General features: G+C 37.3%; 2 pseudogenes; one reads left to right on the top strand and one right to left on the bottom strand.

Moving 5' to 3' along the window:
* The window catches only part of LOC112822662 (cytochrome c oxidase subunit 6A1, mitochondrial pseudogene), an 824,062-nt pseudogene that overhangs the window by 507,494 nt on the left and 302,583 nt on the right, over nt 1-13,985 (top strand).
* LOC112830051 (leucine--tRNA ligase, cytoplasmic pseudogene) lies at nt 9,896-13,561 on the bottom strand (annotated as a pseudogene).

Here is a 13,985-nt window from a genome sequence, read left to right as displayed (position 1 = left end):
TTTTTTAGGTGAGTTTTTCCATCTTGTCATTTTGTCCAGAGGAGAATAGATGAATGAGAGAACAAAATGCTAAAAGAGTAACAACCCCAGAAAAATATACACTTAACAAATCAGAAGAGACCTGAAACCAGGGTGGGCAGAGAGAAAGGAAAAAAAGAGAAAAAAATAATATGATCAGGCTGGTGAATAGAACAGAAACACACACTATATGTTTTTGTGTGTTTTTGTCTGGTAGAAGAAATTGCCTCCCAAAATTTTAAAGAAAGAAAAACTTATATATGTACAAAATTAATGGTAAATATGATGAAGTGATGGAATATGATTGTAAAGATGAAAATTTTAAAAAGATTTTTTTAAAAAAGGAATTGATAGGATAAGAAGTTGGTTGACAAAAGAAAGAAAAAATTTTTAAAAAAAGAGGGAGAGAATATTATCTTGCAAGAAACTAAAACAAAGCCTTACCCTAGATTTAGGATATATATTTGGTCTGTTAGAAGAAAGAGTATATCAAAATTTTAAAGAACGAAAAACTTATATATATATATGTGTAATATATATATATATGGTAAATATGATGAAGTGCTGGAATATGACTGTATGGATGAAAATTAAAAAAGATTTTATAAAAGTATTGGTAAGTTAAGTTGGTTGAAAAAAAATTAAGAAAGAGAGGTGTTCAGGCGTGAGACTAGGACAAAGTCCTACACTAGATTTAGGGTATATTTTGGTCTTTTAGAAGAAACTCTATCTCAAAATTTTAAAGAAAGTAAAACTTTTTAAAAATATTTTATTTATTTATTTGAGAGCGAGAGAGTGAGAGAGAGAGCATGAGAGGAGAGAGGGTCAGAGCAAGAAGCAGACTCCTTGCTGAGCAGGAAGCCCAATGCAGGACTCGATCCTGGGACTCCAGGATCATGACCTGAGCCAAAGGCAGTTGCTTAACCAACTGAGCCACCCAGGTGCCCAAGAAAGTAAAACTTATATATACAAAAAATAAGGTTAAATACAGTGAAGGGATAGAATATGAGTGTAAATTCAAATTAGAAAAAGATTTTAGAAAAGGAATTGGTAAGATAAAATGTTGGTTGAAAAAGGTAAAGAAGAAAAATTCAACTAAAAAAATAGAAAAAGAAAAAATAAAGAGAATTAAAAAAAATTAAATTTGAAAGACTAAAGAAACATGGGGAAAAAGCCATGAATTCTACTGCTGTATTCCCTTAGCATTGGAGTTTTGTAGCTCTCATTGATCAGTAAACTTGGTCTTTGCTGGTTGTTCTTGCTGATCTTCTGGGGGAGGGGTCAGTTGCAGTGATTCTCAAATGTCTTTACTCGAGGCAGAATTGCACCACCCTTGCCAGGGTCCAGGATATGTAATCTGCTAAGGCTTGCACTCGGTAGCTTTTGTTTCCTGTAAGTTTTCCATACAGCTTTAGAGGATGAAAATGAAAATGGTGGCCTCCCAATCTCTGGTCCCAGGGAAGCAGGGACCTCGGGGCCCCAATCCTCAGTGAGTCCTCAGAGAAAAACAATCAATCATTTCTGTCTCCTTGGTCTCTGGCTGCAGTCTGTGCTCACCCGACCTGTGACTGAGTGTTTATATATCTGGCACATGACCCCTTTTGGTGTCTCCAAACCCAGAAGATTTCTGCTGGAAGGGAAGTCTCTCCGGATCTGCTGCTTGTTGGGTCCCTGCCTCAGATCACAGTTTATGGCAACCCTGATCTGAGAGCACACTCCTCAGCTCTGTCTTTGCAGCCGGCTTCCCCACTCTGAAACCTGGGAGCTCTGCAACACTCAGGCACCCCCAGTCTTTCTGTGACCCCAAGGGTCCTGAGACCACACTGTCCCTGTAAGTGTTCCACCCCCCACTTAGCCACTAGAATGATGTCCCTCAGTGGAGCAGATTTCTAAAATTTTGATTTTGTACTCCACTGCTCTATCACTTTCCAGTAACTGGCTAATGGAGGCTCCCTCCTTCCCCACCCCGTGGTCTATCTTCCCAAATATCACCTCGGATTCACCTCTCTACCCATCATACCTTCCAGAAAGTGGTTACTTTTCTGTTCATAGAATTGCTGCTATTCTTTTCTTAAATCTCCTTTTAAGTTTGTAGGTGTTCTGAATGGTTTGATAACTATCTAGCTGAATTCCTGGAACCAGACGAAATTTAGGTATCCTACTCCTCCACCATCTTGCACCTCCCCGGGTATCATGTTTTTTGGTGCTTCTTTAAATGGAATCAATTCCTCAATTTCTCTTTCTACAGTTATATTGTTAGTGCATAGAAAAGCAACTGATTTCTGTGCATTGATTTTTTTATCCTCCCACATTGCTGAATTGCTGTATGAGTTCTAGTAATTTGGGGGTGGAGTCTTTTGGGTTTTCCACATAAAGTATCATGTCATCTGTGAAGAGAGTTTGACTTTTTCTTTGCCAGTATGAATACTTTTTATTTCTTTTTGTTGTCTGATTGCTGGTGCTAGGACTTCTAGTACTATGTTGAACAATATAAATAGACAATCTGAATAGACCAATAACCAATAATGAAATTGAAGCAATAATCAAAAACCTCCCAATAAACAAGAATCCAAGGCCAGATGGCTTCCCAGGAGAATTCTACCAAACATTCAAAGAAGAAATAATGCCTATTCTTTTCAAGCTGTTTCAAAAAATAGAAACAGAAGGAAAATTTCCAAACTCATTCAATGAGGCCAGCATTACCCTGATTCTCAAACCAGGCAAAGACCCCATCAAAAAGGAGAATTACAGACCAATATCCTTGATGATCAGGGATGCCAAAATACTCAACAAGATCCTAGCCAATAGGATCCAACAGTACATTAAAAGAATTATCCATCACGACCAGGTGAGATTTATTCCTGTGATGCAAGGGTGGTTCAATATTCACAAATCAATCAACATGATAAAGCATATTAATAAAAGAAAAGAGAAGAACCATATGATCCTCTCAGTTGATGCAGAAAAAGCATTTGACAAAATACAGCATCCTTTACTGATTAAAACTCTTCAGAGTGTAGGGATAGAGGGAACATTACTCAATATCATAAAAAACATCTATGAAAAGCCCACAGCGAATATCATTCTCAATGAGGAAAAGCTGAGAGCTTTTCTCTTAAGGTCAGGAGCACGACAGCAATGCCCATTCTCACCACTATGTTCAACATATTTATTTTTCTATCTCTTTTTCAGTTATGACAATTATGTCTACTGCTATATCTATTGTGGTCTTGTTTGGCAATTGCTATTCTGTCTTCTAAAAAAATCACTAAAATGTTTTTGCTAGCTTGCTAATTAGAATTTATATATCCCTTCACTTTTTCTAGCATATGGAATGAATTCTATATGCAACTTTATAAATGTAATGGTGAGGATCACAAATAGCATTTTTTTAAAATATTTTATTTATTTATTTGAGAGAGAGAGAGAGAGAGAAACAGCATGAAAGGGGAGAGGGTCGGAGGGAGAAGCAGGCTCCCTGCCGAGCCGGGAGCCAGATGTGGGACTCGATCCCAGGACTCCGGGACCATGACCTGAGCCGAAGGCAGTCGCTTAACCAACTGAGCCACCCAGGCGCCCACAAATAGCATTTTTTTTTAAATCACATACAAAAGTTTTATATATATGTATGTATGTGCATATAACTGAATCACATTGTCACTGTAATGGCAGAATAAAAAGAACATCAAAATTGATAATTAGCAAAGTGCCTTGTTTAAGATGGTTATCATAAAATTGTAGGACAAGAAAACTATTGAATTCTTAAGTGGTCATTCAGACTTACAACTTGGTGAGAACTTCACAATTTCATGAGTACTTCATGGATTTACCTGGGCATATAAATTAGATTCACATTTATATTATATTCAATTACATGGTCATTATTTCAGTGAAAGTTACTATATCTAGGATCTATCCATTTAATTGTAAGCTGAAGAGTTAAAGGAAATGGTAGTTTTATTCATAATAACAGCCATTATAATAACCTAGTTTACATGGTTGAATTATACAAAATACTGCATAGAGCTATGACTATCCCTTCTGAAGAAGACTTCTAATAATTTGGTATATGTAGAAATTCAGGAAAACTATGATCTGGTGTTAGTTTAGTTGCTGGCTCTCCTCTGACCATCACAAGGCATAAGTATAGCATATCAAAAATTGTACACAAAGAGAAGCATATTTAATTCTTAGTTTCACTAGCTGTATGACCTTGAGAAAGTTATGAAACCTCTCTGTTTTATGAATATCATCAAATGTTACATCCTAAAATGGCCTTAGAATAACACGGTAATCATTCATTCTCAATGAAAGTCCCTGAAAGTAATTGTAGTGAGGTTCCACAAGTTTTAAAACAAGTATTTTCAATTTTTCAAGTAGTCTAATGAATGAATCATATTAAGGTTTGATAAAGTTAATAGGCTAAATTATCCTTTTAATTTGACTTTTTACTAGAAATTAATATACTTGGATATATCATTAAATAAATGATATAAATTTTTGATAAATAAAATATTTCAGGATGAACGATCTATGGGGAAAACTACATGATAAAAATGATTCTTAGTAGTAAAATGTTGGATATAATTGACCTAAATAAATATAGGAGGAAGATACCACAATAAAGTAAGGTTTTGTAATTAGATTGATCTAAGTTAAAATCCTAACTGTTCTTGAGTAAGTTACTTAATTTCTGCAAGCTTCACTGTTTTGAAAATAACATGAATAATATCTACTAGGCTTTAATTAATACACATAAAAGAATTTTGAAAACAAAACATTACATAAATGTTTAGCAGGATTACATTTTGTTCTTTTATAAGACCCTTCCACTACTCTGAATCTTCTCTACTGATGTGACTCTGGAATTTATTTATCTTGATCTTGAACAATAGTAGATCTCATCCTTTAATATTGCTGGAAGTTAAGATCTTTCCAAAACTTGCATACTACTTATGGAAGGCATTTTCCTTCATGTATTTTGTGTTGATCCAACCTTGTCATTTTTATTTAATTTGTATACAGAACTAGCTAATGGGATTTGACTAAATTCTACAAATAATTTTCCCCACAGTTCTTTGATCTCTTTTGTAGAATTTGCTAATTTTTCTTTCTTTTTTTTTTTTTTAATTCAGGAGCTTCTATTGAAAACAATATAGAAGCCAAGTGGGATTTTGTGGTCTAAAGGATTAGCTCCTTTTTATAGGCCTGAAGTGGCTGAAGGAATTGATTATATGTATTTCAGTGATGGTTTGCATCAATTATCAAAAAAGGATTTTGCAATTGGTCTTGATTAAAAGCACCTTGATGTTCTAATTGCCAAAGTTTCAAAGCAAGGCTGATGAGGTCTTTAAACAGGAAAAGCTTTGATGGCTCAGCCACTGCATGGAAATCGGTTTTTATCATCACTATCAAGCAAACAAAGGCTGGTTTAAGGAGCCATTGAGGCCAAATGGGCAGAGGTGTCAGGGCCCTAATGGAACCCTCCTCTCCCAACCATATAGTTTCCGACACTTGTGATCTCTCATAGTAATAGGTGATTTTCAAACATGTGCAGTAGTGTTGATTAAAGGAACAAAATTTTTGGAAGGACATGCACCACAATATCAATAGGGACTATATTTAGATAATGGCATTAGAGTGATTTTCATTTTACTTTATGAGGTTTTCTAAATATTTGGTGTCATGCATGAATTGATTTTATAATAAGATAAAATAATAAATATTACCTTTTAATGCAAAATTACCTGCCAGACCAGGTCTCCTGCTCATTTTTGTAGGCTTCAAGATGGGGAGTCTTATCTTATTCCTAACTGTAAATTATTCATGGACTTTAGATGCTATTTTTGCAGTGGTATTTTCTTCCTGAATTAATTCGGGGAAAAGACTCCCTGCCTTTGACTATCACAATACAACTGGAATTTAACTGTGCAAATTTCTTGATTGTATAATGATCCGCTTGGCTTCCTTTTTTGCATAACCTTCTAAACTTCTTATCTAAAGACACTTAACCCTCACTCAGTCCCTTAGGCTTTAATTCTGCCTCTAATGAAGGGCTGTTCTAGTTCAACAGCTCACTGGTTCACTACAGGTCAGGCATTATAAGTTTTACTTCTATCTTTATGGGGTGCTGTTGCATAGTAGAAATTGTTAGAGCTTTGGAACCAGAAAAGTTTTAGTTCATAAATCTAGCTTCACAATATTGTAGCTGTTTGAATTCTGGCAAGCCACTTATTTACACTGTAGTTTTCTCCCTTGTTCAATGATGATAACAATAACACTTATCTCTTGGGTTTTAAGGTATAAATTGGATAATATTTACATAGTATTTTGCCTGATTCTTTGCTTTTAATTTATAATACTTAATAAAGAAGAATAACAATTATAATTAATATTATTATTATCTTCATATTATAAGGACAAATGAAAATGAAAAATTAGAAAAAAGAAAAAAAAGAAAATGAAAAATTAGAGGCTTAATTCTCCCTTTTGGAAATGAAGATAGAAATTTTTCTTCCCTAAATTTTCTCAAATAATTTGCATTAGGAAACTTGTTGTAAGTACTTCTTCATCTCTTTAAATATCAAACACCTTGAGAGACATCTTTTTGAAATGCAAACATTAGGAGACACATCCATCTCTCAGTTCCAGTGGAATGGTGAGGGCCTAACAGTTGTGGGTGCCTTGCTCCAACTTACAAACTACCTTTTGACAAAAAACAAAACAAAAACAAGCAAACAAAAACATGAAAAGTTTGCTTTTCCTCTGGATAAAGCCAATAAATTAACACAGACAGTCATCCTAATTACAAGGATAAGTTAGGATGAACTATGTATGACAAAAGCTGCAAAGTCTTCTTACATGAGGACTAGTCATTGCTTTTCTTGAGTACATGTATATAATAAATCAGATACGCTTAGCTATATATGGGAGTGAGGTTCCTTTATGTCTTTGTGATCTCTTAGGAGAATGCCTATAGTATTACATTCTAGTTTAATGCATATTCACTAAAAAAGTGTTTCCTTTCTTCCTTTCTCTCTCTTTTTCTTTCTTTCTTTCTTTCTTTCTTTCTTTCTTTCTTTCTTTCTTTCTTTCTTTCTTTCTTTCTTTCTTCTTTCTTTACTACCTTTGTGGAAAAGATTTCTGAATTTGGAGAACTTTTCTTTATTTTTATTTTTAAGGTATTTTTTATTATGTTATGTTAATCACCATACATTATATCATTAGTTTTTGATGTAGTGTTCCATGTTCATTCTTTGTGTGTAACACCCAGTGCTTCATTCAATATGGGCCCTCTTTAATACCCATCACCAAGCCAACCCATCCCCCCACCCCCCTCACCTCTAGAACCCTCAGTTTGTTTCTCAGAGTCCATAGTCTCTCATGGTTCATCTCCCCCTCCAATTCCCCCCCTTCATTTTTCCCTTCCTACTATCTTTTTTTTTTAACATATAATATAATATTTGTTTCAGAGGTACAGGTCTGTGATTCAACAGTCTTACACAATTCACAGTGCTCACCATAGCACATACCCTCCCCAATGTCTATCACCCAGCCACCCCATCCCTCCCACCCCCCACCATTCCAGCAATCCTCAGTTTGTTTCCTGAGATTAAGAATTCCTCCTATCAGTGAGATCATATGATACATGTCTTTCTCTGATTGACTTATTTCGCTCAGCATAATACCTTTGTATTTCCCCAAAATACTCTAAAAACTGATATCTGATTGATCTTAAATCTGCTTGTCCTACTACTATTTAAACCAATGCTTCTCGGAATATTTTCTTGAACTCTTTTTAAAATATTTTTGTATCTTTTGTCTTTTTAATATTTTTCAATCTACTGACCCATTTGGTTGGCTTCCTGGTCACCTATTCTTTAAAGTATAATTAGCATGCAGTGTTATATTAGTTTCAGGTATGCAATATAAAGATTCAACAATTCTATACATTTCTCTGTGCTCATCAAGATAAGTGTATTCTTAATTTTCTTTATCTATTTCACCCATCCTTCCATCCACCTCCCATCTGGCAACCACCAGCTTGTTCTCTACGTTTAAGAGTCTGTTTTTTTGTTTCTCTCTTTTTTTCTTTGTTTTTTAATTTGTTTTGTTTTCTAAATTCCACATATAAGTGAAATTATATGGTATTTGTTTTCCTGTGACTGAATCATTTCACTTAACACTATATGCTCTAGATTCATCCATGTAGTTGCAAATGGCAAGATTGAATTCTTTTTTATGGTTGCATAATATTCCATTGTATATGTCTGCCACTTCTTCTTTATCTATTCATCTATGGATGGACACTTGGGTTGCCTTCATACCTTGGCTATTATTTTTTATAACCACCAAAACTAATTCACACATTCTAACACCCATTATTTCTCCCTTGGTGCCTGCTCTCATTCCCATTTCCTATCCTTTTCCTCATTTGTCATTTCATCTTCTGGGAGATATTTTCTTTTCTTTTTTTTTTAAGATTTTATTTATTTATTTGACAGAGAGAGACACAGCGAGAGAGGGAACACAAGCAGGGGGAGTGGGAGAAGGGGAAGCAGACTTCCCGCCCAGCAGGGAGCCCGATGTGGGACTCGATCCCAGGACCCTGGGATCATGACTTGAGCTGAAGGCAGATGCTTAACGACTGAGCCACCCAGGCGCCCTGGGAGATATTTTCTTATCCTTTCTTTTTTAATAAATATTTTATTTAAATTCAAGTTAGTTAACATATAGTGTATTAGTTTCAGGGGTATAATTTAGTGATTCATGAGTAGCATATAACACCCAGTACTCTTTACATAATGTGACTTCCTTAATGCCCATCACTCAATTACTGCATACCCCAAACCCACATCCCCTCCAGGAACTCTCAGTTTGTTCCTTATAGTTAAGAGTCTCTTATGCTTTGCCTTCCTCTCTGTTTTTATTTTACTTTATTTTCCTTTCCTTTCCCCAGTGTTAATCTGTTTTGGTTCCTAAATTCTACATATGAGTGCGATCATATGGTACTTGTCTTTCTCTGAGTAACTTATTTGGCTTAGCCTAATACACTCTAGTTCCATCCACATAATTGCAAATGGCAAAATCTTATTCTTGTTGATGGTGGGGAATATTATATATATATATATATATATATATATATATATATCACATCTTCTTTATCCATTCATCTGTCAATGGACATCTGGGCTCTTTCTGTATTTTGGTTATTGTGGACAATGCTGTTATAAATATTGGGATGCATGTGCACCCTCAGATCACTAGATTTATATCTTTGGGGTAAATATCTAGTAGTGCAATTGCTGGGTCATAGGGTACCTTTATTTTTAAGTATCTCGAGGAACCTCTCTACTGTTTTCCACAGTGTCTGCACTGGTTTGCATTCCCACCAACAGTGTAAAAGGGTTCTTTTTTCTCTGCATCATCACCAGCATCTGTTGTTTACAGAACTGTTAATTTTAACCATTCTGGCAGGTGTGAGGTGGTATCTCATTGTGGTTTTCATTTGTATTTCCCTGATGATAAGTGATGTTGAGCATTTTTTCATGTGTCTGTTAACCATTTGTATGTCTTCTTTAAAGAAATATCCTTTCATATCTTCTGTCCATTTCCTGCCTGGAATTTTATTTTTTTTGGGGGGGTGTTAAGTTTGATTAAGTTCTTCATAGAATGTGGATACTAGTTCTTTATCTGATATGTCATTTGCAAATATCTTCTCCCGTTCTTTGGTTGCCTTTTAGTATTGTTGATTGTTTCCCTTGCTGTGCAGAAGATTTTTATCTTGATGAAGTCCCAATAGTTCATTTTTGCTTTTGTTTCCCTTGCCTCCAGAGACATGTATTGTAAGAAGTTGCTGCAGCTGAGGTCCAAGAATTTTTTTTATCTCCAATCTGCATGAGTTTAATGAACCAGATAGATAATTGTATCACCAATATCTGCCCCTAGCCCATTTTCAGTGAGATGAATTTTCTTGCTCATGAGGTCCACATGGAAAATAGCATGCTCAGAAATGGGGGTCTTCGCAGTGTGCTCTTTTCCCAGGACAGGAACTCGCTGAGGCCCCAACAGTGGATCATCAAATCTCATCAGCTTCACTTTAGAAAGGTCTTTGATTCCTTGGTCCATTTTCATTAAACGCCTGATTATAGAATTACGGTTATCTCCTTGCCTGATTTCAATTTTGGTTGAGAAGTGGCCGTTGGATGGCTGGGGATTCACTAGGGAAACTGCCACACCAGGTTCTGTTTTAAAAACATTAAGTGGTTTCCCAGGACAGCAGTCTTCCCTGACTTTATCTTCTGCCTCGGAGAAAAACTTGACTTCTATGTGTTCTAGCTCAAGGGAATTGGTCAGGTAGACTATATTCTCCATCAGGACTGCCTGTTCATCAAATTCTAACTGTAAATCCAGAACATGAGGTCCCATCTTCTCCAGATTTTCCTTAATCATTGCAACAAATGGCATCACTTTCTTCATGTATTTCTTCAACTCTGGCAAATTGCCCAGTTCACTAGCAATGACTTTGTTATCAGGCAATTTTCCACTGCTGGCCTAGAAGTGATTACACAGCACTGAAAGGGTAGTATGTTGCCAAGAAGGATAGTTCTTCGCCACATAGATGGTGCAATGTGAAGGTTTCTGAGGTGGCTGCTTGTCAGTCTCCTTCCCCTCAGCTGGCATCATATAGTTCTTGAGTCGCAATCTAAGGTCATGTGCTACTTCCATGAGATACTGTGAGGAACATATCAAGGCTTCATCCACGGGACCTGCCAGAGGCCATGAAGCACTCATAATGGAGTCAGGCTTTCCCAGCAGTCTCCAGATGTGCTCACACAAATGTGGACAGAACGGAGCCAAGAGAAGTGTCTGAACTTCAATAAAGTGGAACGCAAGGTCTCTGTGCATCCCTTCTATGGCCAATTCATGGTATTTATCATTTGCAGCCTGAAACTCAAAAAACCGTGTTTTCAAAGCTACTTTAAACATCATCTTTTCATAATTTTGATCTGTTTTTATAATTCCTGCATTCATCTCACTGGCAAAAACTCTATCATTGAAGGTGCTGGCAGGCCTGCTTCTCAGACTGCCCCAGTTGGCCACCATTTCTTTCACCCACTCCAACCAGGTGTACAGACGGAGGATCCCTGCATTGGTCATGGCTTCCACAAAGTTAGCATCTTCAACGGTGTCGCCAGCATCTGCCAGAGCCAAACGCATTCCATCGGCTGAAAATTTGTCAATCGCTTGGGTCAAAGTGAGGAAGTTGCCTGTGGACTTCGACATCTTCTCAGAGTTGAGGAGGAGATGTCCATTTGCTCTCACAGCAGCAGGTCATTTGTCACTTTGTTCTGGCCACATAGCCACATAATTATAAAGGTAATATGAAAGATGATTTGGAACAAGATCCTTGCCAGACACTCGGAGATCCACAGGATACCAGAACTCAAATTCCTGCTTTAACTGATCTAATTTTTCCTTTGGGATCTGAGTCTTAGGAAATGGAGCCTCCCCGAAGAAAACATAATCCCAAACCTCCTTGGTCATCTGTTGCAGTCTGATGCCCAGTGGAAGCTCTGTCTGTCCACGCAAGTTCCCCCCTGCAGCAGGTGTGCAACTGTATAAAGTGTCATGTAAATAGTGGAATCAGAGAGTGATTCGATCAGCCACTGCTCATCCCAGAGCAGACAAATACCTAAACCATAAGTTCTCGAGCAAGCATGCTCTTGTAGCCAACCTAAGGTAGCTTCAAAATTCCTCCTGGTCTCCTCACAGAATGTTTCCAGTCCCTTCAAGCACTGGGATGTCTGTTTTTTCCAGTTCTCTTCTCCATAATCCAAGTACCACTGATCACACAGGGCCATGACACATTCATCTGAAGATCTGGATATAACTTGTTTCTCTGGTTCCATGTAAATAAGTTCATCTCCAGTGTCAATCATCTTTTTCTGAATAGTCTTTACATTTTGGACCTTCTGTCCCTTAAATCCATCCACCAACATTACACCATCATAAAACCCTTTTAGATATAACTTCTCCTTTGCTTCTGCAAGTTTTTCTCGGTCATTCTGGCTTTGAACTTTCAAATCATCACAAATGGTTACAGCAGAAAGATTTCCAAAACCTGGGATTTCAATGATTGGCACCAGCTCAAATGGCAAGACCATGTCATCTCTAATTCCATACTTTGCCCGTAAGGCTTGCTTTTTCTTCAGATCTCTGGGCAGCAAAATCATCAGGGGAGTCAGAAGGAACACTTGTGACCACACCAGTGCCTTTTTCCTCCTTAATGGTGAGCACTGGAAGAACATAGATGACCTTATTAGATGTTAAAGGAGCAGAAAGTGATGCACCAAGAATTTCCTCTCCCATTAATTCCTTAACAACAGGCACCACTCCATTGTGTTTGGTAAAGCCCTGGTATGACATATTCCTGGCAGCTCTTTGGGTGCAGATGAATATATCACCATTCACCGTCTCAAACCCAATGTACTTCATATCAGGGCGAACCCAATAGTTGGTCTGTCCAAACATGGTCTCAGGTCTGAGAGTAGCAGCTACCAAGAAGATATTTTTACCTTTCAGGCCACTTAATTTGGATGGGTATAGCTCAAGCACTTTCAACTTGATTAAAGTATATTTCTGAGGTCCCACGCCCTCTCCAGTTTGCCTGTCATGATCCATGCAGGGCTGTCCGTCTTTTGGAGAATAAATGGTATACCGCTTCCCAAATGTTATTTTGCTTTTTTCTCTTAATGTTAAAAACTGCCACCTGACAAATGAATCATAGTAAGGATTAACATCAGTGGTGATGAAGGAATGACGCCAGTCTACCTTCAAACCCATTCTCTTCAGATCCTGAATAGCCAGTGGTGGGAAATAATCAAGCCAATATTCTGCTTCAGAAAATTTGGCTATCTCTTCATCAGAGAGACCAAGGGATTTCATAATGCCCCACTGATATTTAGAAGATCCAGCTTTAGCAGCAGCTTTACTCTTTTTTCCTTTAGCTTTATCCTTAATTATTACATCTTCTGTTTTAACATTGGTATCTTCCTCTTCCTCTTCTTCATCTGGAAATTCAGGGGGGCAACCATAAAGCTCTATTTCTCTTTTCAACTTATCAGCACATGCCTTGATGGGCATTCCAGTACAGTGTAAACCAAAGGGAAACAGACAAGTTTTTCCTTTCAGTCTCTGGTATCCTACTGCAAACTCACATTTGGATAAAGAAAATGTGTGTCTCAAATGAAGGTGCCCATTCATATACGGATATGGGAAGGTTACAAAGTACTTGCCCTTGCGAGTCTGGTTCTCTACATTAGATGCATCGACCTCAAACACTTTTTCAGTATCCAATTTCTGTTGGATTTCTTTTTCGATCTTCTTCAAAAAGTCTACTTTGGCTGTTCCTTTTCTTTCTGCCATGGCACCGCCCAGCTAACTCGGCAAACCCACGACAGTGACCTCAGTGATCCTCTCAAAGCAGTGATTACCACCTTTCCCTTCCATCTGGGGGGCAGACAGACCTCCCACGACACTGAAGCACACATTTTACACCTGATGAGGCAATCGCCCGCCCACTGCCAAGGTCCAAGAATTTGCTCCCTCCGTTCTCCTCTAGGATGCTGGTGATTTCCTTTCTCACATGTAGGTCTTTCATCCATTTTGAATTTATCTTTGTGTATGGTGTTAGAAAATAGTCCAATTTCATTCTTCTGCATGAGGCTATCAAGTTTTCCCAACCCCATTTTTTGAAGTGACTGTCTTTTTCCATTGGATATTCTTTCCTGCTTTGTCAAAGATTAGCTGACCATATAGTTGAGGGTCCATTTCTGGGTTCCCTATTTTGTTCCATTGATCTATGTGTCTGTTCTTGCATCAGTACCATACTGTCATGATGATTACAGCTTTGTAACACAAGTTAAAGTTCAGAAATGTGATGACTCTAGCTTTGGTTTTCTTTT

Source organism: Callorhinus ursinus, unplaced genomic scaffold (genome assembly GCF_003265705.2).
Source record: "Callorhinus ursinus isolate GAN/ISIS: 27379988/994484 unplaced genomic scaffold, GSC_fseal_2.0 scaffold40, whole genome shotgun sequence".
Lineage (NCBI taxonomy): Eukaryota > Metazoa > Chordata > Mammalia > Carnivora > Otariidae > Callorhinus > Callorhinus ursinus.
Note: the sequence above shows the minus strand (reverse complement) of the source record. Positions and strands in the feature narration are given on the sequence as shown.